The 21,491-nt window shown below is 41.9% G+C and overlaps 1 protein-coding gene across 1 annotated transcript in view; it reads right to left on the bottom strand.

Moving 5' to 3' along the window:
• Positions 1-16,847, bottom strand: part of LOC143026467 (galactosylgalactosylxylosylprotein 3-beta-glucuronosyltransferase S-like) — a 58,741-nt gene extending 41,894 nt beyond the window's left edge. Inside the window, exon 1 of the mRNA XM_076186907.1 lies at positions 16,692-16,847. The gene's annotated coding sequence lies outside the window, so the exon portion shown is untranslated. The remainder of the gene's footprint in view (positions 1-16,691) is intronic.
• Positions 16,848-21,491: the final 4,644 nt, after the last annotated feature.

Raw genomic sequence — 21,491 nt, 5'->3', positions numbered from 1 at the left:
GAGACGACGACAACGTCTATACTTCTCACGATCGTACATCCTCCAACCTTGACAACAACAATGGGAAGAGCGCAGAAAACGAAGAGAACAGACGACCTCGGGTGACATCCAAGAACCTTTGAGAGAGAGAGAGAGAGAGAGAGAGAGAGAGAGAGAGAGAGAGAGAGAGAGAGAGAGAGAGAGATAGATAGAGAGAGAGAGAGAGAGAGAGGGGGGAGTGAGTGAGAAAAGGACGGAAGAAGGGAGAGACATGGAATGAGTGAGTGAGTGTGTGTGTGTGTGTGTGTGTGTGTGTGTGTGTGTGTGTGTGTGTGTGTGTGAGAGAGAGAGAGAGAGAGAGAGAGAGAGAGAGAGAGAGAGAGAGAGAGAAAGGCACTTCCATCATCTGTTGCTGCTGTTGACCGAGATACCAAAATTGACTTCAACCAGCAGTCAACTGCTCATCGGGATGCACCAAGCAACTCCCCCGCCCTTCACTCCTTCACCTCCCTCCCTCCCTCCCTCCCTCTCTCTCTCCTTCACCCCCAAGGTCGTGGTCCATACTCTCTCGCCCTCAGTAGACTCACAAAATATGCAAACATGTACTTAGGGGGAGGTGAAAGACGAGGAGAAGGTAGACAGGGAAGTGTACGTAGGAGGGGGAGGGAAGGGAAGAGGAGGGGAAGGGAGAAGAGGAGGGAAAGGGAGGGAACAGATGGGAAAGAGAGGGAAGAGGAGGGAAGAGGAGAGGAAGGGAGGGAAGAGGAGGGGAAGGGAGGGAGGAGGAGGGGAAGGGAGGGAGGAGGAGGGGAAGGGAGGGAAGAGGAGGGTAAGGGAACAGATGGGAAAGGGAGGGAAGAGGACGGGAAGGGAGGGAAGAGGAGGGGAAGGGAGGGAAGAGGAGGGAAAGGGAGGGGAAGGGAGGGGGGAACATGGGGGGACGGAAAGGAAAAGGAGGGAAGGGCAAGGGGAAAATGGGAAGGAAGGGGAAGGAAAGGGAAAGGAGAGTAAGGGAAGAGAAGGGAAAGGAAGGGAAGAAGTGATGGTGAAAGGAAGAGAAGGGAAGGAATAGGGAAAGGGGAGGGGAATAAGGACGTGGAAAGGGAGGGGAAGGGGAAGGAAGAAAGGGAAGAGAAGAAGGGAATGGAAAAGGGAAGGGAACGGGAAGGAAAAGGGCAAAGGAGGGGAAAGGGAAGGGAAGGAAAGGGAAGGAAGGTAGAAAGGGAAGGAAGAAGGAGGGACTGGTACATAAAGGGGATGGATGGAAAGGGAAGGAAAAGGTCAAAGGAGGGGAAGGGGAGGGGAAAGGGAAAGGGAAGGAAAGGTAAGGAAGGTAGAAAGGGAAGGAAGAAGGAGGGACTGGTACATAAAGGGGATGGAAGGAAAGGGAAGGAAAAGGGCAAAGGAGGGGAAAGGGAAGGGAAGGAAAGGTAAGGAAGGTAGAAAGGGAAGGAAGAAGGAGGGACTGGTACATAAAGGGGAAGGAAGGAACGGGAAGGAAAAGGGCAAAGGAGGGGAAAGGGAAGGGAAGGGAAGGTAAGGAAGGTAGAAAGGGAAGGAAGAAGGAGGGACTGGTACATAAAGGGGATGGAAGGAAAGGGAAGGAAAAGGGCAAAAGAGGGGAAAGGGAAGGGAAGGGAAGGTAAGAAAGGTAGAAAGGGAAGGAAGAAGGAGGGACTGGTACATAAAGGGGATGGAAGGAAAGGGAAGGAAAAGGGCAAAGGAGGGGAAAGGGAAGGGAAGGGAAGGTAAGGAGGGTAGAAAGGGAAGGAAGAAGGAGGGACTGGTACATAAAGGGGATGGAAGGAAAGGGAAGGAAAAGGGCAAAGGAGGGGAAAGGGAAGGGAAGGTAAGGTAAGGAAGGTAGAAAGGGAAGGAAGAAGGAGGGACTGGTGCATAAAGGGGATGGAAGGAACGGGAAGGAAAAGGGCAAAGGAGGGGAAAGGGAAGGGAAGGGAAGGTAAGGAAGGTAGAAAGGGAAGGAAGAAGGAGGGACTGGTACATAAAGGGGATGGAAGGAAAGGGAAGGAAAAGGGCAAAGGAGGGGAAAGGGAAGGGAAGGTAAGGTAAGGAAGGTAGAAAGGGAAGGAAGAAGGAGGGACTGGTACATAAAGGGGATGGAAGGAAAGGGAAGGATGTAACACATAGTTGGAAGAGGCTGTGACGGGGTTTGGTCGCATGAGGTCAAATCAGGTCAGGTCATAGTTCGGTCCGTAGGTCGACATATGTCGACACCTCTCGCCTATAAGCTCTTCACACCCCTGCCACGATACTCTTGCAAACTTCTCTCGTCTGTGTCGTTTCCATGTTTATCCCATTCAGCTCAGCCTTGGTTAATTTTCCTTATTCATTTTTCTTATTCTCACTTATGTTTCGTTTTATATATATATATATATATATATATATATATATATATATATATATCTATATATTTATTGCTTTGCCACGCAAGTAAAACACGTAAACAGTTAAAATACATAATAATTTTGTTAAAACATAACTCCATTCAGCGTTTGAATGTACTGAAATATATAAAGAAAACGGACTTGGAGTAAAAAAAAAAAAAAAAAAAAAAATTAAACCAATAAATAAATTAATCAATTAATATCTTTCCTAGTTTACATACACCGAGTAGACAACATCCTTAGAGATTAAAATAGTTATTGAAAAAAATCTTGCACAAATAAATAAATAACACAACAAATAAATGACAAACCTACTCCTACACTTGTTTTTATCCTCGACTCAGTCCAACATACAAAAATGTATACTTGCGGTTCATTTTGGGAAATGTCTTGACACTTTGCCTTTAGACCAGCATTTCTCAACCTTTTTACCCTTGCGTAACCTTTAAAACAAATTGCATGTCTCAAGGAACCCCTGCGCAAAAAAAAAAAAAAAAAAAAAAAAAAAAAAAAAAAAAAAAAAAAAAAAAAAAAAAAATAAAAAAAAATTAAAAAGAAAAAAAAATATCTTTCTCATTTTATTTTCATCGTAATAATAGGTTAGATAGAATGATGTCTATATTACATTATTACAATAACCAAGAATATGTCGTGCGTGTTTAAATACATTACGTATATGAAATTAAATAAAAAATCAAAAGTGCGTTAGCTGATCTCACTTGTTCTCGCGGAACCCTGAGGGACCTTTTGCGGAACCTTAGGGTTCCGGGGAACCCTGGTTGGTTGAGAAACGTTGCTCTAGACAATGGATACCGCGTCGAACTTATAACCAAGTGGTCGTGAGTTCGATTCTCTGGACCCGATGCGGGCTATGTCGCGCTGGTTCCCGACAGTCCTGGCCAGACGGGGAGGCGACCCAATATCGGCTTAAAAAACACAGCGGCTTGCCACAAATGACAGGGCTTTCCCTTACCAGGGGTTTTTCACTTACCACTGCGTGGGGATGAGAGAGAGAGAGAGAGAGAGAGAGAGAGAGAAAAGATGGGAAACTTCTAGCTCCTCTCCTATTTAAAAAAACAATGAGCGCTTACTAATAACTTCAATGTCTTTTTTTTAAGTAAAGAAAAAAATAATATCAAGAGTAAATTAAATCTCTCACCAGTCCTGTCTAATCCAATTCTTTATTTCTCAAGAGACCAATGACAGGCGGCCGCCCGTGACGGTCCTGAAAGATGGACGTCAGGGAGGATCATCTCCCTCCTGCCCATTTTCAAAACCCACCAATCCCCTCATCTCCATCTGAAGGTGCAACCTTGAGGGGTTGGCACTCGTTCTTCAGCTGTATTTCCTCCACCTTTTCACATAAGCGAGCTGACAACCGGCGACTGATCTCCTCTTACAACCTGTTTCAGCCAGTGATACAGAGGCATTACCGCACTAATGCGACACAGACAATTGTCCAAAGCTTCTTCCCAGAGGTCTATATGGCCCAAGGACATTTGCCACGGTGCCTCTCACTGTAGTCCGCGGCAAAAATTATTATAAATCATTCTTCATTCGCCTCGAAGGAATCACTAATAGACCACCATGAGTTACTTTGTGTTCTTAAATGACTGAAGACTAGTTTCCACTCGAAAAAAGAATGTTGATCAACTTTGAGTTCTGATATCCCTTCCTTCATCTCTCTGCCTTATTCTCTCCTATACCCCCAAGGATAGAAACACTGGTTATTGCTGAAAAAGAAAGTGTGGTCGCTTCGTAAAGGTCTCACCCCACGGAACACCAAACCTCGTACGTAATACACTGGTAACCCTTTGTCATATTCATAAATCTAAAGCCGTGGTTCTCAACCTGTGGTTTATGGAACTCTATTGGGCTACGAGGGTCAATAAAAGGGACCGCTAACCAAAAGCCACTAGCAGTTAGGGAATGCAAAGCGATTAAATTTAGTGTTGAAGTCATCTCCAGTAGGTTAAGGAACAGCAGTGCATAAATGCGGGGTATACGTTAGACTGACACCAACGCTTGGCACCTCAAGCATCTACAGTCCATCTCTTAAACGTAAGAGCCTTACCAACCAACCATTGACTCTCTCTTTCTCGATGGATTAACGTCCGGGAATTGAAATAGACTCATGGGGGGGGGGAGGTGCCGCCGCTGTTTGCTCCAGCTCCTTTCGGTGTGAACTGAACCGAGACCAGCTGCACGTATTTCGAGAAGATTCGATTCCTTCCTGCCACGTAATGTCGCGGGTCACAGGAGAGGGGCCCTGCGCACAATTTAAAAGAAATGATAATCACGGTAATAATCATAGTTATGCATATACGTGTGTGTGTGCACGCTAATGATTATTATGTATATATCAAATAGATAATTGAAAGATAGGGATAGCAGGTGGTATAGGACATGGAACTGCCTAGTGTAGTCCTTATGGTCTCTTGCAGTCTCCTTCATTCTTATGTTCTCTCTCTCACTCGCTCTTCTCAGTGACCCCATCCCAGCAAACCTTTTGTTGATTTTTCCCACCAGACTAGCCTTGGTAATTAGTCTTCCTCCTCCTCCTCCTCCTCCTCCTCTCCCTACCTGCTCGTCCTCACTCCTCTCTCCCCTTTTCATTCTTCTTTATTAGCGGTGAGTTATTTGAGCGTCTAGACAATCACATTTGAAAGAACAATACAATTCATATTCAATACTCTTCTCTCGCTAGGTTATTAATAGTTCTATTATGTTACTTTTATGGACATTGTTTATTAAAAGTGATATGCGCAGAGCCAGATTTGGACAACGATTCTGTACCTCCTTCCCCCCTCCTCCACTTCACTAAAGACAACAACATAGTCACGTTAAGTCCTCTTGAAATAAGAAGCTCGGTGAAGGACTCTTCTGGTGTGTTGGGACCTCACGTCATCATCCAGAGAAGGAAAGATCTCGGCCAAGGGACACGGAAATCCTTCACCACAAGAACATAGGAGTGAAGGAGACTGCAAGAGACCATAAGGCCTACATTAAGCAGTTCCATAAAGTTATCTCTTAAAACCAGAAGTTTTAGCACTCGCTACATTGTTGCCAAATTTATTCCTTTCGTTGACCACGCTGTTGGTAAACCAGCTATTACCCATTTCCTTCTTAATCCTTATTTTCACCAATCTAAACCCATTATTACGAGTCCTACCTTGTTGTCTTAACATGATGACCTTTCCTGCATCACTCTTGTTAAAGCCCTTGACCCATAGATCACACCGCACTCTTCATCGTGAAGAGCCTTGACATTACCTTTAATACCAAGGGATGGTTTGACCTACTGTATACTGGGTCGAATGATAGCCACACACGAACACAACATCTCAAGAGACAAAGTTGAGTATTTTGTCCTCCAATTCATTAAGAACTTGAAATAGGATAACTTTGAAACATTTTGATCACCTCACTCCATCTCAAACATACCATTTGAGCAAAAGACTAGATCCTGAACATCTATGAAAAAATCACACTAAGCACGTACATCTTAATCGGCATTGAACACCTAAAACTAAGGCAATGCTGTCTCTATCGATTGTTCATTTACCATCACCACTGCGTGTACAATCGCTTCCATGTTGATATTCAAATATTTGTTAGATATTTCCATTCCATCCCAACTATTCTAGTCTATATTCAAATTGATTTTTGACAGAATCCTAAAATGAAGCTATATTTTCAACATCTCATGGATATGCTTTGTGTTTATTGATTTATATTTCGCGTGCAAACTGGCCACGACATAACCCCAGAGTGATACATCTTAATAAGGAACTCGCTTGTTTGTCAATTTATCTTCCATGCCAATGGTACTACATTGCTGCTTGATGACATCACGGAATGGTTTCTTCAATGTTATCGGTAACTATAGCGTAACTAAGTCGACAAAAAAGACATTCTATGTAAATTTTAAACATAAGGAACGACTCATCATGACTCTCATGCCTGTGTAATTTATAATAATAATATAATAATAATAATGATAGTAATAATAATAATAATAATAATAATAATAATAATGATAATAATGATAATATAAAATTGCTGACATTTTGTGTAACTTTCATTGGCAAAGAACGACTCTTCGTGACTCATACTTGTGTGATTTACAAAAAAAAAAAAAAAAAAAAAAAAAAAGACGTTGACATTTGGTGTAACTCTCAAATCCAGGAAGGAAATCTTCATGACTGCATGACTTAAAAAACAATAAAAAATAATAATAATAAAATAAAAGACCTAACGTGCGATATCAGTTTTGCCTTGATGGTAGATAGCCCAGACATTTTATTTGCGGTGACTAATTATATATCAATATATTTCTACTTATTACGCCATCTCTTACGTCATACCATAATAAAATGTCCACTCTTGTCAATAACATTCTCTGGGTCCTGGGGAGAATTGCTGGACTGTTTGTGTTGTCAAATCAAATTACATCGCGCCATTTCTCGATCCATTTGTGAGCGGCATTGTTGAAGATTTGGGGGTCATAGATATAGGTAAGATTTATGTCGGGTAGCAAAACAGAGAAGTTAAGGTTTATAAATACCCAGCTTTTATCTGAGTAAAGATGAGTTCCTAATCATAAGGAAGTAATTCGTGCATCTGGGCCGTAGGTGTGTTACTAAAGTTCCTCAAATATTGACTACACAAACTTTAAGGTCGATATCCCCATGCATGATGGGACATCAGACGACTCGCAATCGCTTCTCGTGGGGGCTCGCGCACTAAATTGGGCCTACGTGTCGGGACGCTCCGACATGGGGAGGAGATTAACATTTCATATGGTGTTCATAATTAATACAATCGCTCTTTGTATAGGAGTTGATGGGCTTAATCAAAACCGTCTACACTATGGTAGGATTCATATTTTTATTCCCCAAACGTCAAAGGAGTCCAACGTCAGAATGTGATTTTTATTTTATTCCAGTTTGCTCAGTAGCATCTTGGAACCGCCGATGGCGTTAGATTATAGTCTTTCAGCAGAACGGGGTACATTTGTTAACAGTGGGACTCCTGTATCACAGGGCCACGAAGTTCAACTGCACTTCTATAGGCACTAAGGTATAAAGGAAATTACAGTATCTGACCATCATGAGGGCAGGTTTAAGCGGCTGGTCCTGTGTTTCGTAGTGTCTCGACAGACAATACCTTCCCAAAGAAGTGCACAGCTTGAGGGGTATTGACTGCATAAGTTTGATGGAGACAATATGTAATGAATTTTAATGTCACATTTATGGATCAGTCACTCAGCATTCTTAAAACATGAGACTTGTCCCCGCAAAGAAGAAAAATATAATAATAATAATAATAATAATAATAATAATAATAATAATAATAATAATAATAATAATAATAATTAATGATAATAATGATAATAATAATAATAATGATAATAATGTCAATAATAATGATGATAATAATAATGATAATAATAATAATAATAATAATGATAATAAATAATAGTAATAATAATAAAGATAACAAAATAAATAAACATTCTATTTTGGTGTCCTTAAATTTCTCCTTTCCACCACAATGGCTCCCCTCCTAGGTACGATACCCCCTAAGGATAAAAACACAGGATACTATTGCCACAGCAACAAACACAAACGACACTGGGATTCCTAGCATCCCCGGAGGATACAGGATAACGGAAGAGAAACGAAGACAAGGCAGAGACTTGAGAGCCAGAGAGACACGTGGCGTCAGGACCCCGAGAACAAGGCCTAAGTAGATCAGATGAGCCTCAATCTGAGTGAGGAAGAGGGCGGGGCTTAACGGGCAGGCCGGGAGGAGACAAGGTTCCTCCCTCCCGGCAAATCAGCTGTGATAGGCCGGGACCGGATGTTCCGATGGGGATAATTGGGACAAGAGACTTGCACATGGTGGGTTTGGAACAAATGGACGCAGTCGAACAGCCAACAGATAAACACATACAGACAGCATGCCAGCCTCAGACACACACACGCGTGCGTACAATACTGAATGGGTCCCAGTGATTAGAGATACATTTTAACAACCACAATGCACTTTAATTCCAAGCCATCATCATCGGGAGACCCAATGGGGCCACATGCAGAAATTGAAATGCGGTACTGCCGAGGACTCGAACTCAGCGATCACATGACAAGTGATACTTGTCATGTGATCGCTGAGTTCGAGTCCTCGGCAGTACCGCATTTCAATTTCTACATGTGGCCCCATTTGGTCTCCTGATGTTGATGACTTAGAATTTAAGTGCATTGTGGTTGTTAACACACACACACACACACACACACACACACACACACACACACACACACACACACACACATATATATATATATGCAGAGTCCACTAGGAAAAGGAAAAACACACGTAGTCCGAGCGCTTTCAGGCTTCGGAGAGGAGGGTAAATGTCTCTCTTGTCCTACTTATACTCTGTATCTCCATTTTTTGTTCTCATCTTTCTGTACTCCTTGATAATGTGAATATATCACGAAAGCGCTCGGACTACGTGTGTTTTTCCTTTTCCTAGTGGACTCTGCATATTTGTGATTCGCGTGTGACTTGTGAAATTTGTGCATATATATATATATATATATGTGTGTGTGTGTGTGTATGAATATATGCATGAATGAATGTACGTATGCATGCATATTGTAGATAGATTTATTTTGGTATACAATCCTTTTACAAACAATTCAAGCCAATAACCAGTTCAAATAAATTAAACAAATGTAAGAAATATACACCGAGTCACAGGTACGAATATAATGGTATACTAGGGATATATATTAAGGAAAGTATAGTATTTTGGCAGTAATAACCAGCTCTTCTACCCTTGTGGATAAAATCGCATCGAATAAGCGAAGTCCTACAGGTAACAAAGAAATTATCCAAGGATGGTAGTAGAACGGAGAGAAAATATAAGTTTAAAAAAATCACTACTTTTTTTTTTAAGTAGAGATCAGTCTCCTACCACCTGTGTAGGAAACAACATGACTCAAGGGACAACAACCATCACGACATCTTCACGGTTATGATGTCCCCATACAACACAGCCTGCTTTGCGCCGGGTGATTTAATTCAACAAAAGGGCAGAAACAGAGGGGAGAAGGACAGGACATGTGGTTAGGATTGAACCAGGAGGCATTGTGAGACAGACAACCATTTGGGACGAGAGGAGGCAGACCGAGAAGACATAGGTGGAACAGGATTATAGTGAAGGTGGCTAATACGTTCGAGTTCACGAAGACAGGAGTGATTGGCGAGATCCTTGGCGTCAAACGGCGTTGGAGGCGAGAACAGGAGAGGAGAGAACGTCTCACTGAAGGGGGTAATTGTTGTATGTATGGAAAACATTGAACAATAAGACATATTTCGGTATACACAGAGGCTAGCTGCTGCACCTGATTGAGGGTTCTTGCATCTCTGCTGGATCTTCCTCCTACAGGATCATAACTCCTCTTGTAAAAGGTGGTGAACCTTATCGAACTTATCATGCTAAACGCCAAACAACTTTGTTCAACTGAGAGGGGTATTCGGGGCTTGAACTTGGTCGATTGCAGACCACCCTACAGGTGAAAGGAACATTCTGGTGATTCTGAAAAAATAATTTCGTACTCAAGAGATAATGGAAGTTGTAGAATATTCAAATCTGTTTGTATTCAAACCGTTCCAACAGAAAGCCACGGCCCAAAACAGAAACAACCTCAGTCACGTGTCTGTTTCTCCCGACCGGTGACATATTTTTTTTTCTTTTTTTTTCATGATGGTTCCATATTGCTTTAGTCATTTGAAGATTCGGGGTGAAACAGTGGTCCTGACTAACCGAGATGGCCAAGGTCTCTGACCCAAATCATCTCAGACAACGAACTTGAAAATGGGGAGTGTTTGGTGAAGATATACAGAGACCCGGGGAACACAATGTGTCCGTTTTATCTTCTCCAGTTCAAAACCCGTCAGTTTAGATGCGTGTGTACTTTGTGTAGTAATCCTCCCTCCCCCTCCCTCCTCCCAACCCAGGATCAATTCCGAGCTACAGTCTACAGCTTGATACCGTGACGCAGCCTGGCATTTACCCCTCACTATGAAGGATCGATTTACTACGACCCCTTCCTGCCCTTCACCAAAGTCAGAATCCCGTTCTCAAAGGTCCACCTCGGGTTCTCGCACATCCGCGTGCACGGTCTGCACCGCGTCGCGCGCCCTCCACCATGTCGAGGAACTATAGTCAGCGCAACGAGAAATGACCGCTAAGGCGGGGCTAGGAGATTTCCCTGTGTTGCCACACATGGGGATCCATGGCGAGAACGTGCGTGTGGATGCAATTGTTTTCTGAATGTAGTGTGAGGGGAGCGGGGCCAGAGATTAGATGTAGCGGCAACGTCGCTCTCTCTTGCTCATATGCCATGTCTAGACTCGAGGAAACGAAACCTTTGTATAGAAAACATTGCTTTGATTTTTACCTCAGTGGTGGTGTGTGACAAAAAATTATAATATAATTATATGTGGCAACATTATAAAATTATAATATAGAATTATAAAATAGAATAAAATAAAATAATTATATGTGGCACCACAGGGGGACTCCCAGTGCTCCGCCCTAACGGCCATTTCTCGATGCAACGAGTATAGTCGCGATTTAGGCAAGGACGCCGCCACAGAACGTGGTATTCGAAACGGAGTTCGATTACAGCGGCGACTTCTAAGAGACCGGAAAACAACTTCGGTGACAGCTTCGCGGCCCGCTGGACTAGACTCTTCACCTCTCAACTCAGCCTCGTAGGAAGCGCCTCTCCGAGGTGAGACGTGCCAAGGTCATGCTTCGGTTCACGTACAAGAGATCATACACAGCAGCCGACCTTTGGGCTTGAGCGTAGGTCTGATGATACACACACACACACAAACCATTCATGAGTTTAAAAGCAAACTAGACACTGCGAGATACAATGGCGGGACACTACGAGCATAGCTCCCCTTCCCGCAAAATACAACTAGGTAAATACACACACACATATATATATGTATATATATATATATATATATATAACCTAGTCTTGCTCTCATTTGATTAAAACCTTCCGGCGTTACACAGAACGAAACCTGTAAAGTGTGTCTACAGAACGCGGGAGGAATGAACAAATGAAGTCAGTCCATAGCCGTCTTTGTAAACAATGCATCCTGCACTTTGACGACCTTCCTCTGACGCATCAACGGCACCTGCAGTGGCTACGCAGACAAGGACTACGAAGATGGTGAAAACAAGTTACCCGCGTCCCAATCGTGACTTTCCTTCCGTGACGCTCAATTAAGTATCTTCATCTTTCAAGGATCTTTTGGACTTGCACCGATCCGTAACCAACGACTTGCCTCACACGGGACTTTCAAGAACATCCGTCACGAAGAACAGAAAACCACTTGACCGGTTTCGCGTCTTTCTCAAAAGCTGATGTCATGATTCGGTTCTTCCGACAGTCGTCGGTTTTGTTTTGTGATGATTTCTGGCGAACGTTAACGGGCAGTCGAACCAACAGCAAATCATAAGCTTAACTCTTTGTACAGACACATGTCGAAAGCTGTCGAGTGGTGTTGTCATTCTCCAAATAATAAGACTATACCAATCCCATGTTTTCCTACTTCCGTCCCCAACTCCCCATACCTGTCTATAAGGATCCCGGACATGAAAAATACAAAGACAAACACATTTTAGAATTACAAGCACCTGGCTTCGCCAGCCATGGCTTCGCCATGGGTGCTTGGCCTGCGGCGCTGCGAGGGCTACGCCCACGTTTTTTTAATGTATGGTTTGGTTAATAAAAGAGAAAAATCCATATAGGTTTTTATTCAACATCAGTAATCAGTAATAACAAAAATTTTGAACATTTTAGGTCTTTTACGTGATAGAGTCCTTCCAGTTTCGCCTTCCGAACCATCACTGTTATCATCGTCACTCCATCTCTTGACCGCCTTGCTGATGATGTCTTGCCCCTTCTTCATTTCTTCTTGTTCGTTCTTAATTTCTTCTTGTTTCTTTTCCAACACTTGAAATTTTTCCCTAAACTTTAAGTCTAACAACTCCTCTAAATCTTTCTTGGAGATCAATACTTGATCACTCGTTTGGAGCGTACAAACGCTTTATATGACATATCGAGATAGTGCATCTGATAGTTTCTGTGGTCAGATTTAGCACCGTTCTTCACAAAATTTGAGTATCCGGCAAAGTAGTGTTTCATAAAATTGTCGGAAGCCACGTCCGTGATATCCCCGTCAAAAATCTCTAATTCGTCAAACATTTCATCACAATATTTAAAGTCTTTTAATTCCCGTAGAGTGCTGTTAAATTTAAGGACTTTTCGATGAAACTCTCTTACCGACTCTTTGGTCGTGAAAGATTTGACTTTAGCATATAGAGCGGGGAATGTTTGACTATGTTCGGTCCTTAGCTGGTAAAGGTACCGTCTGTTGGACTGCAGGACGGCTTTTGGATTTTTTTTCTGATCTGTCACCCAATTCCAAAAGTGGCGTTGCCGCTTCTTCTTTATGGCCACGGATTCCTCTGGCATTTCGCCGGTCAACCGCTTGATGACAACGTGTGCGGCGTAATAAGTGCGAAATACCTTTACGTGAGTGTACTCTCAGATGGAGACACGGGTGACCCCGTTTTACGATGATCGTCCACGGCTCAACAATGATCGTCCATGGCTCAACGATGATCGTTCTTAACTCAACGATGATCGTCCATGGGTCAACGATGATCGTCCATTGCTCAACGATGATAATCCACGGCTCGACGATGATCGTCCATGGACTCAACGATGATCGTCCACGGCTCAACGATGATCGTCCATTGCTCAACGATGATCGTCCACGGCTCAACGATGATCGTCCGTGGACTCAACGATGATCGTCCACTGCTCAACTATGATCGTCCACGGTTCAACGATAATCGTCCACGGCTCAACGATGATCGTCCACGGCTCAACGATGGTCGTCCACGGCTCAACGATGATCGTCCACGGCTCAACAATGATCGTCCACGGCCCAACGATGATCGTCCACGGCCCAACGATGATCGTCCACGGCCCAACGATGATCGTCCATGGCATGTAACATTTAAAAAAAAAAATCCCTTTTGAGATGGAGACACGGGTGTTAGGCTTTGAGAGACCGGATTGACACCTGACAAAGTTTATTTTTTATTGTATATAGGCAGACAAGAGATAGTTGCCTGAACGTGGACGTACTGTACTGATACCTGTCATGTCGAGCTATGTTAGCACGTGCCGGGTCGTGGGAAATAAGTGCGCTGTTCAATCAATAAACCAAACAGTCTAGGGAACAAGATTGCCAACCGCCCGCATCAGTGCCACAGCGGATCGACAGTTTTACATAAATTTTAGATATAATTATAATCCAGTGAAAAAAAAAAAAATGGAAGTACAACAAAGCTCACAGCAACTGATCGGCAACAGTACTCCATAGTCCCCATTCACCTTCGCTATGAGCGTGTGGCTTATACGGTAAATCTCAATGTACAGGAAAAGAACTCTCGATTTTATCTGTTTCTATCGATCAAACGCGGCCTTGAATTTGTTTTTTTTGCTTCCCCGATTTAGCTGCCCTACATATTGACTCATTTGTACGGATGTTTATGTTTTTCTTTATATGTTTATGTTTTTCTTTATATCTTTCAAGCACCTTGACTTTTTCCAGTTGTTTACGATAACCACGTGTTGCCCACCCGTTCCAAACGAATACTCTTTTTCAATCTGTCCACAAACTCTTCACCGTTCTTCTAAATAGAGCAATTCCAGAGTTTTCTAATATTCATTAGTACAGTATGTCTGGCTGGCTGCAGACCAATTTGGTTGTTCTTTGCAGGCTATCTTTCTGACGTCCTTTTAGCGTGGGAACAATACCACCGCCACATAATATCTGGGGCGAATCGGGTCCAGTGTGTGTGTGAGCTCTTCAGCGATGTGTTAAAGGATTAAAACAAACTTATATAATCCAATAATAACCTTTTCTTTACTTGGAAAAACAACGTCTTTCGAAACCGTTTCATTCTCTGCATAAGGGTCACCCTTTCTCTGCATTCAGTATACAGAATGTTCTCAGATTATATATCCGTACTTTTTCTCCAGTTACATGTGAATTTCTATCGCTATCACATCTCGCGGAACGGATGTTTATAGCTCCATGTGTGTGCGTGTGTGTGTGTGTGTATGTGTGTGTGTGTGTGTGTGGTGTGTGTGTGTATTCACCATGGTCTTTGGATCACGTGCTAGACTCGTGATCGACAGCTATATCCCTCCCGGGAGAGAGCTCAGAGCTCGTATGACCGATCTATGGGTGATGCTGTGACCTTACACGCACACACACACGTACAACTCCCCCCCCCACGAGAGTTGGAGTAACGACTCGAAGCGCAGCGATACTGAAATTATTTCAGCCCTAGGCAGGATTCGAACCTGGACCGCCGTAGTGACAGTCAGGGACTCTATCAACCGAGCCATCGAGTCGTGTGTGTGTGTGTGTGTGTGTGTGTGTGTGTGTGTGTGTGTGTGTGTGTGTGTGTGTGTGTGTGTGTGTGTGTGTGTGCGAGTGTACGAGTGTGATATGTATATGTGTGTGTGCGCTTGTGTATGTGATTCACCAGATCCTTGGATCATGTGCTGGATTTGTGATCAACAACATTCTCCCGGTTGAGAATTTATGCCCAAAATAATATAATTATAATAATTATAATATGCCCATAATGATATAATTAAAATAATATAATAATAATAATTTCCCAGTTTATTTACTTTTTCATTTATTTTTTCATTTCCTTTCCGGGCAGAAGCTAGGATAAAAGGGAAAACATATGGATAATGGGTAAAGTCTGGGTGCATGTCTTAGTTGGCTATCCCCCTTCTACAGATGGAAAGATCTTTTAGTAAATGTATTTTTTCGTTCCGACAGGAGCTTTATACACACACACACACATACATATATCACGATGGGATCTTTGTATCGAGGTAAACAAAATTTGCAAGAGAATCATAAGTGAATTCTGGTAATGGTTGCACGACAAATGTTGCACGACAGCTAGACGCGGGAAAATGGAACTGACGTCAGAATAAACAAAACGAGTCTCAATTACCAAAGCAATTTACAGTCGCGTTATTATCCATTATTTTCATCGCAATTCAGTGTGCAATGCATAGAGTTTTACATAACATTTTGTAACAAATATCTCATTTATCTTGGAGGTTTTCAGTTTCTGATATAACGAATAGACGTCGAAGTCCCTGGGCGCGATATTCTCCCAAAAGATAGAGGCGTCGGTTATCTTCGACAACACACAACTACATCTCACAACCTTCCCTATCAACTTCACTCAGCAGGGATGTTACCATTCTATTTATTCTATTATTATTTATACATTTCAATTAATTTTTGTGTTCGTTGTCCAAAGACTTTCAGTAACCACGTCGATAGTCCCATGGGAAAATACATTAATGTTTCTATTCCCCCACTGAACGACGACCATACTTGCACGCAACCATTTCCGCTCTGCCCGCTCGCACAGAGTCCACTGGCGGACAAGAGGCAGCCAGGGGCCGATTCAAACCCCAAACCATCGGACACCTATCTCATTTTCCTTTGTTCTGGCCAGCGTCCTTTCTTAACTAGTGAGGCGTTCCACTCAAGATAGACCGGGATCTCTTTCGACCAAGATCTAATTTACTCTAAAGTCCACTTCTTCAGTCTGGCATCAAACAGAACAATAAAACATTTTACATAATCGTTATGCATGAGCAACAAGCCTCTGTAAACAAGTGAAGCAAGTACCATCTCGATACCAAGCCTCCTCACAACATTAACTCAACTATAAGTTGATCTACAGGTCTATATTAAAACGAAAACTTTTCCCAAGTTCCTAAACCAACCCAACGATATTTTTCCAAAACGACACAGGATGTTCAATCAGCATCTTCACTCGATCTTACACGAAAACTAATTTCCCTCTGTACCTGTGCCATCAAGAGATTACATAACCAGAGAGAATAAAATATCTTTACCATGACAGTAAATACTATATCAATAATAATAAAAAGCGTGTATCTCTGTCCGTGCATATTAGTCCGATAACGTGTGTCATCAATCACTCTTAGTCTCTTACTGATGGAACAACATCCCATCCTCAGTGGCAACACCGCTGTTTCCTCCCCAAATGTCACTACTAGTGCAATGTCATAAAGCGAGAAGTTTTGTGTTGAAATCACCCTTTCACTTTCATGCGAAACATTTCCTTACCTTCTCTGTGTCCTGATGGAGTTAAGGATCCTCGTTTATCTGTGGTCTTAGTCGGTACAAGTCCTTACATTCAGTATATATATTTTTCTTACAAGTTTTAATCGAATCTATCACGTTCTTTACCTCACGTCACATGTACGAAAGTTCCCTTCACAGTATGTTGAATCGACAGAGTGAAGGATGCATTCAATGCCATCAAGGAAAATAGATCGTACAAAGATTTTATTGTTTACATTCTTTATAAATATAATACCAGATACTATTATTATATATTTTATTCATATATGTTTTAGCACTAGTTAACTTGATTTTGTTTGTAGTTCTCTGTCTTTGGGCAGTATATGATATAATCGTACGTCTGGCATATAAGCACAGGACACGTCTAGCCTTGAGAAAACTCCTTACCTTTTGACGTAACAGCAAGCAACAAACAAGACGTTTATCAACATCAAGTAATACTGGTGCTATTCTACCCCCCATGAAATTGTATGTAGAAATAATATACAAGAAACTGCTATGACAAAAAGATACTCAAGTCAAACTCTCCGGTTATCGCTTTCCTCTTGTGGCATGCTCGCGAAGCATGATGATGTCACGGTCCTGCAGTTACGTCTGTTAGTTTCTTTCGTTCGTTTATTTTCCCAGGTGTCTTCGTTGCGTGACATCAATAATAAATCAGACAAATGCACACGGGAGGGATAGCCGACTGAGTGATACCTGTAATAACGATTAGTATGTACTGCCAAAGTGTCGATGGTGGTCGCATGCAACTTTCAACTCTACTCTGCCCGTGAAGTATTTTTCTGTCTTTCCGTTTGGCGTCTGCTATGCGTCATGGCCCATGGTTGGGGGTGGGGGGGGGGCACTTTCGTCTACCAAATGCCCTAAAACTGACATAGTTATGGCCTTCCATATCGATAATGACATGAACATTCAGACTAATGAAGCCTGCATAAGTTGTGCCCTAATATTCTCTCTCTCTCTCTCTCTCTCTCTCTCTCTCTCTCTCTCACACACACACACACAAGGTTCGAATTCTGCCCAGGGCTGAAATAATTTCAGTATCGCTGTGCTTCGAGTCGTTACTCCAACTCTCGTGGGCGGGGAGTTGGGTGTGTGTGTGCGTGCAAGGTCACAGCATTACCCATAGATCGGTCATATGAGTGTGAGGCGGCAGATGATTTCTTTCCCTCCACGAGGCGGCAGAAGATTTCTTTCCCTCCACCGTCTCTCCAACATGAAGAACAACAAGGCCTTTCAGACCCGCAGCTGAGCTCGGAGGTCACGAGGTGACCTTCACTCCCATACATCTGCCAGATCATCCCAAACAACATGTAGTCTCGCTCAAGTCAGGATCATAGGTCAACGTCTACAGGTCACGTTATAAGAACTGGCATCACAAGAGTGCCACCCTTCTGCCATTTTTTTCTAATTTTTCTATTGGATGCCTTCTCGCAGGGCACGCCCATTTTTTTTTTTTTTTTTTTTTGTGTTAATCCCCTTAGCTAGGATGATCTGGCACCTCCAAAGTTTTCTTCGGAGGTGCGATACCCAATTTGTATGAGAACTCTTAGGCTCACCAATAAAGAAAACACGAAACCATCCGTGTTCTAGAAACCACCAAAACCCCCGCCAACACGAGCTATGAGCTCTCTTCCGGAAGGGAAATAGCAGTCAATCACGAGACCAACACGTGATCCAAAGACCAATGTGAATACACACACACACACACACACACACACACACACACACACACACACACACACACACACACACACACACAAATATATATATATATATATATATATATATATATATAATATATATATGTGTGTGTGTGTGTGTGTGTGTGTGTATTCACTTCCAATTCACTTTGGTCTTGGATCACGTGCTGGACTCGTGATCGACTGCTATTTCCCTCCCGGAAGAGAGCTCAGAGCTCGTATGACCGATCTATGAGTAATGTTGTGACCTTGCACGCACACACACACCCAACTCCCCGCCCACGAGAGTTGGAGTAACGACTCGAAGCGCAGCGATACTGAAATTATTTCAGCCCTGGGCAGGATTCGAACCCGGACCGCCGTAGTGACAGTCGGGTGTGTGTGTGTGTGTGTGTGTGTGTGTGTGTGTGTGTGTGTGTGTGTGTGCGCGTGTGTGTGTATGTGTAAATAAGTATTCAGCGAATATGACAGTTGACAAATCGTTAACTAATGCCAAAGTTTATGTAGTACATCCGTATCATATGTCACAACTTCGGTGTTGCGACACATTACCTAATGTTTTCCCATTTTCTTTTGGTGATTTGGACTCTCCTTCATATGCAAACTAGTAAGCACCCCTTTCTTTCCGGCCTTGGGAGGCGGGCCTTCAACTATTACTTTTTCCTTCACTCAGTAAAGACATTGAAAGTCTTGAAACATCCAGTGACTACGTCTTTATGTTTCTTCTCCCTTCTCTAGCAAGTTAAAGTTAATCGATTCCCGTTTCCCAACAGCATTTTGTTGTGAGAGTTGGGCGCCAATTGGTTGACCGTGTCGAGTCTAAGCATCTTCGATTTCCTCTATTAAATGAAAATAATGTATACTTTGAAATAAGCTTACATGCTTCTTTTTTTTCTATTTCGAACTATGTGTTCTTTTGTTTATCTGGACTTCATGTATATTGATTCAATGCCAAATAAATTATTTTATCTATCTTACGTTCTCATCCATTAGTCAGGACATCATCTCACCTCGCCGTCCAAAGTTTTGTCTTCAAAAGCCATTCATACTGGAAGTTTTGTCAACAAACAAAGAACATAACATAAGAACATAAGAATGAAGGAGACCACAAGAGACCATAAGGCCTATATTAGGCAGGTCCGTATCCATCACCACCTGTCATCCCCATCCATAAAGTTGTCTAATCGTTTCTTAAAACAACTGATAGTTTCAGCGCTTACTACATGGTTACTAAGTTCATTCCATTCTAAGGCTCCTGTAATATTTCAAAATGTTTCAACTTATTGATTGACTTCAGTTTATTCACAATGTTATGTTATTATTGTGTCCTTACATTTTTGTATTACATTTAATACAGTTTTTGCCTATATATCATCTTTTGTTTTCATTATTTTTGTTGGAGAACCCGCGGCATTTCATACCCCCTGCGCGTTTGCAACTTCTTATTTTAGCTAGCTTAAATTAGGCTATTTTGGATCATCTATCCCTTTCCTTTTAACTATTAATCATCTCACAAGACTTCTAAAATTGCATCAACTCCTGTCCCGACATCATACTACATTTCTCAAGCAAATCAACAATTGGAAAATTCGCGTGCCAAAAATACTGCTTTATACAGGTTGTGTGGGCAATATAATTCTCTTATAATCCATCACTCCTTCAATGGTATACAAATGAAGTGACGATCTGGATACACTTTATATAATCTTGCTCAATATATATATATATATATATATATATATATATATATATATATATATATATATATATATATATATATGTATCACGTGAAAACCACAGTTGGAGCAAAAAAGACTGGAGACGGAATCTATATATTTCAACTGCATACTGCAATCCTTTTCATTTTTTTTTCTCCAACTGTGGTTTTCATGTGATCGACAAATTTTGTATTACATTTTTCATCAGCATATATATATATATATATATATATATATATATATATATATATATATATATATATATATGTATATAATACTGATGACCCACTTTCGGAGAAGAATAAGCGAAGATATAGAGATCTGTATATTTCGATCACTTACTGTGATCCTCTTCAGCAGATATGAGTTGCAAAGTAGAGAACAATGTGTAACTCATATCTGCTGAAGAGGATCACAGTAAGTGATCGAAATATACAGATCTCTATATCTTCGCTTATTCTTCTCCGAAAGTGGGTCATCAGTATTATTTTACAAATGTGCTACGACATATCTTTGTTGTGATATATGTATATATATATATATATATATATATATATATATATATATATGTATATGTATATTGAGCTCTGATGAGCTGTTGCATACAATTCAATATGCCTTAAAGAAAATATTTTGCCGCGTTACTCCAGTATATGTATATGTATGTGTATATATGTATATGTGTATGTATATGCATATACATATACATATATATATATAATATATATATACGTATACATATATATACATATATATATACATATATGTATTGCACATTTCTATGCCACTGGTTTATTTTAGGAGCAGTCATCGGTTGTCAGCTACCCTTATGTGAAGCGTTGGACGAAATGCCATCGAACTTGACAGAAAGATCTTACGTAATCCCGTTCGGAAACCGATGCTCAGCACCTCGAAATCGCACTTTCAGATGGAGGTAAGGGCATTGAGGGGTAAACGAGCAGCAGGGAGATGACTCTATCCGACGTCCGACTCTCTGGACCACCACTCGATGGTCCCCAGTGAAAAGGATTTCCCTCGGTTGATTAAAATCGCCAAGCGGCAGCCAGAACAAATGTGTAAGAAAATAGTACTGAGAGTGACAACATCAGGTCTTTGGAGTTTAGAGTTCACTGCAGAACCTCCGTCCTGTCCCTAAGCAGCAGTAGGGTTGATCAGTATTTGTAGTGTCTGGGGACTGGCCAAGGTTCCTTGAAATGTGGTAGTTCTAGTGGGCGGACGTCTGAAAGAATCCTCTCCCGTCTTCAAAGTCCATAAGCACCTCCACCATCACCTGGAGGTGCAACACGGAGGTGCCGTTTCTCGATCTGCGGACCTAACCAAAGGTCTTTGTCTGTTAA

This window comes from Oratosquilla oratoria, chromosome 6 (assembly GCF_046742065.1).
Source record: "Oratosquilla oratoria isolate Oo_2021 chromosome 6, ASM4674206v1, whole genome shotgun sequence".
Taxonomy (NCBI): domain Eukaryota; kingdom Metazoa; phylum Arthropoda; class Malacostraca; order Stomatopoda; family Squillidae; genus Oratosquilla; species Oratosquilla oratoria.
Note: the sequence above shows the minus strand (reverse complement) of the source record. Positions and strands in the feature narration are given on the sequence as shown.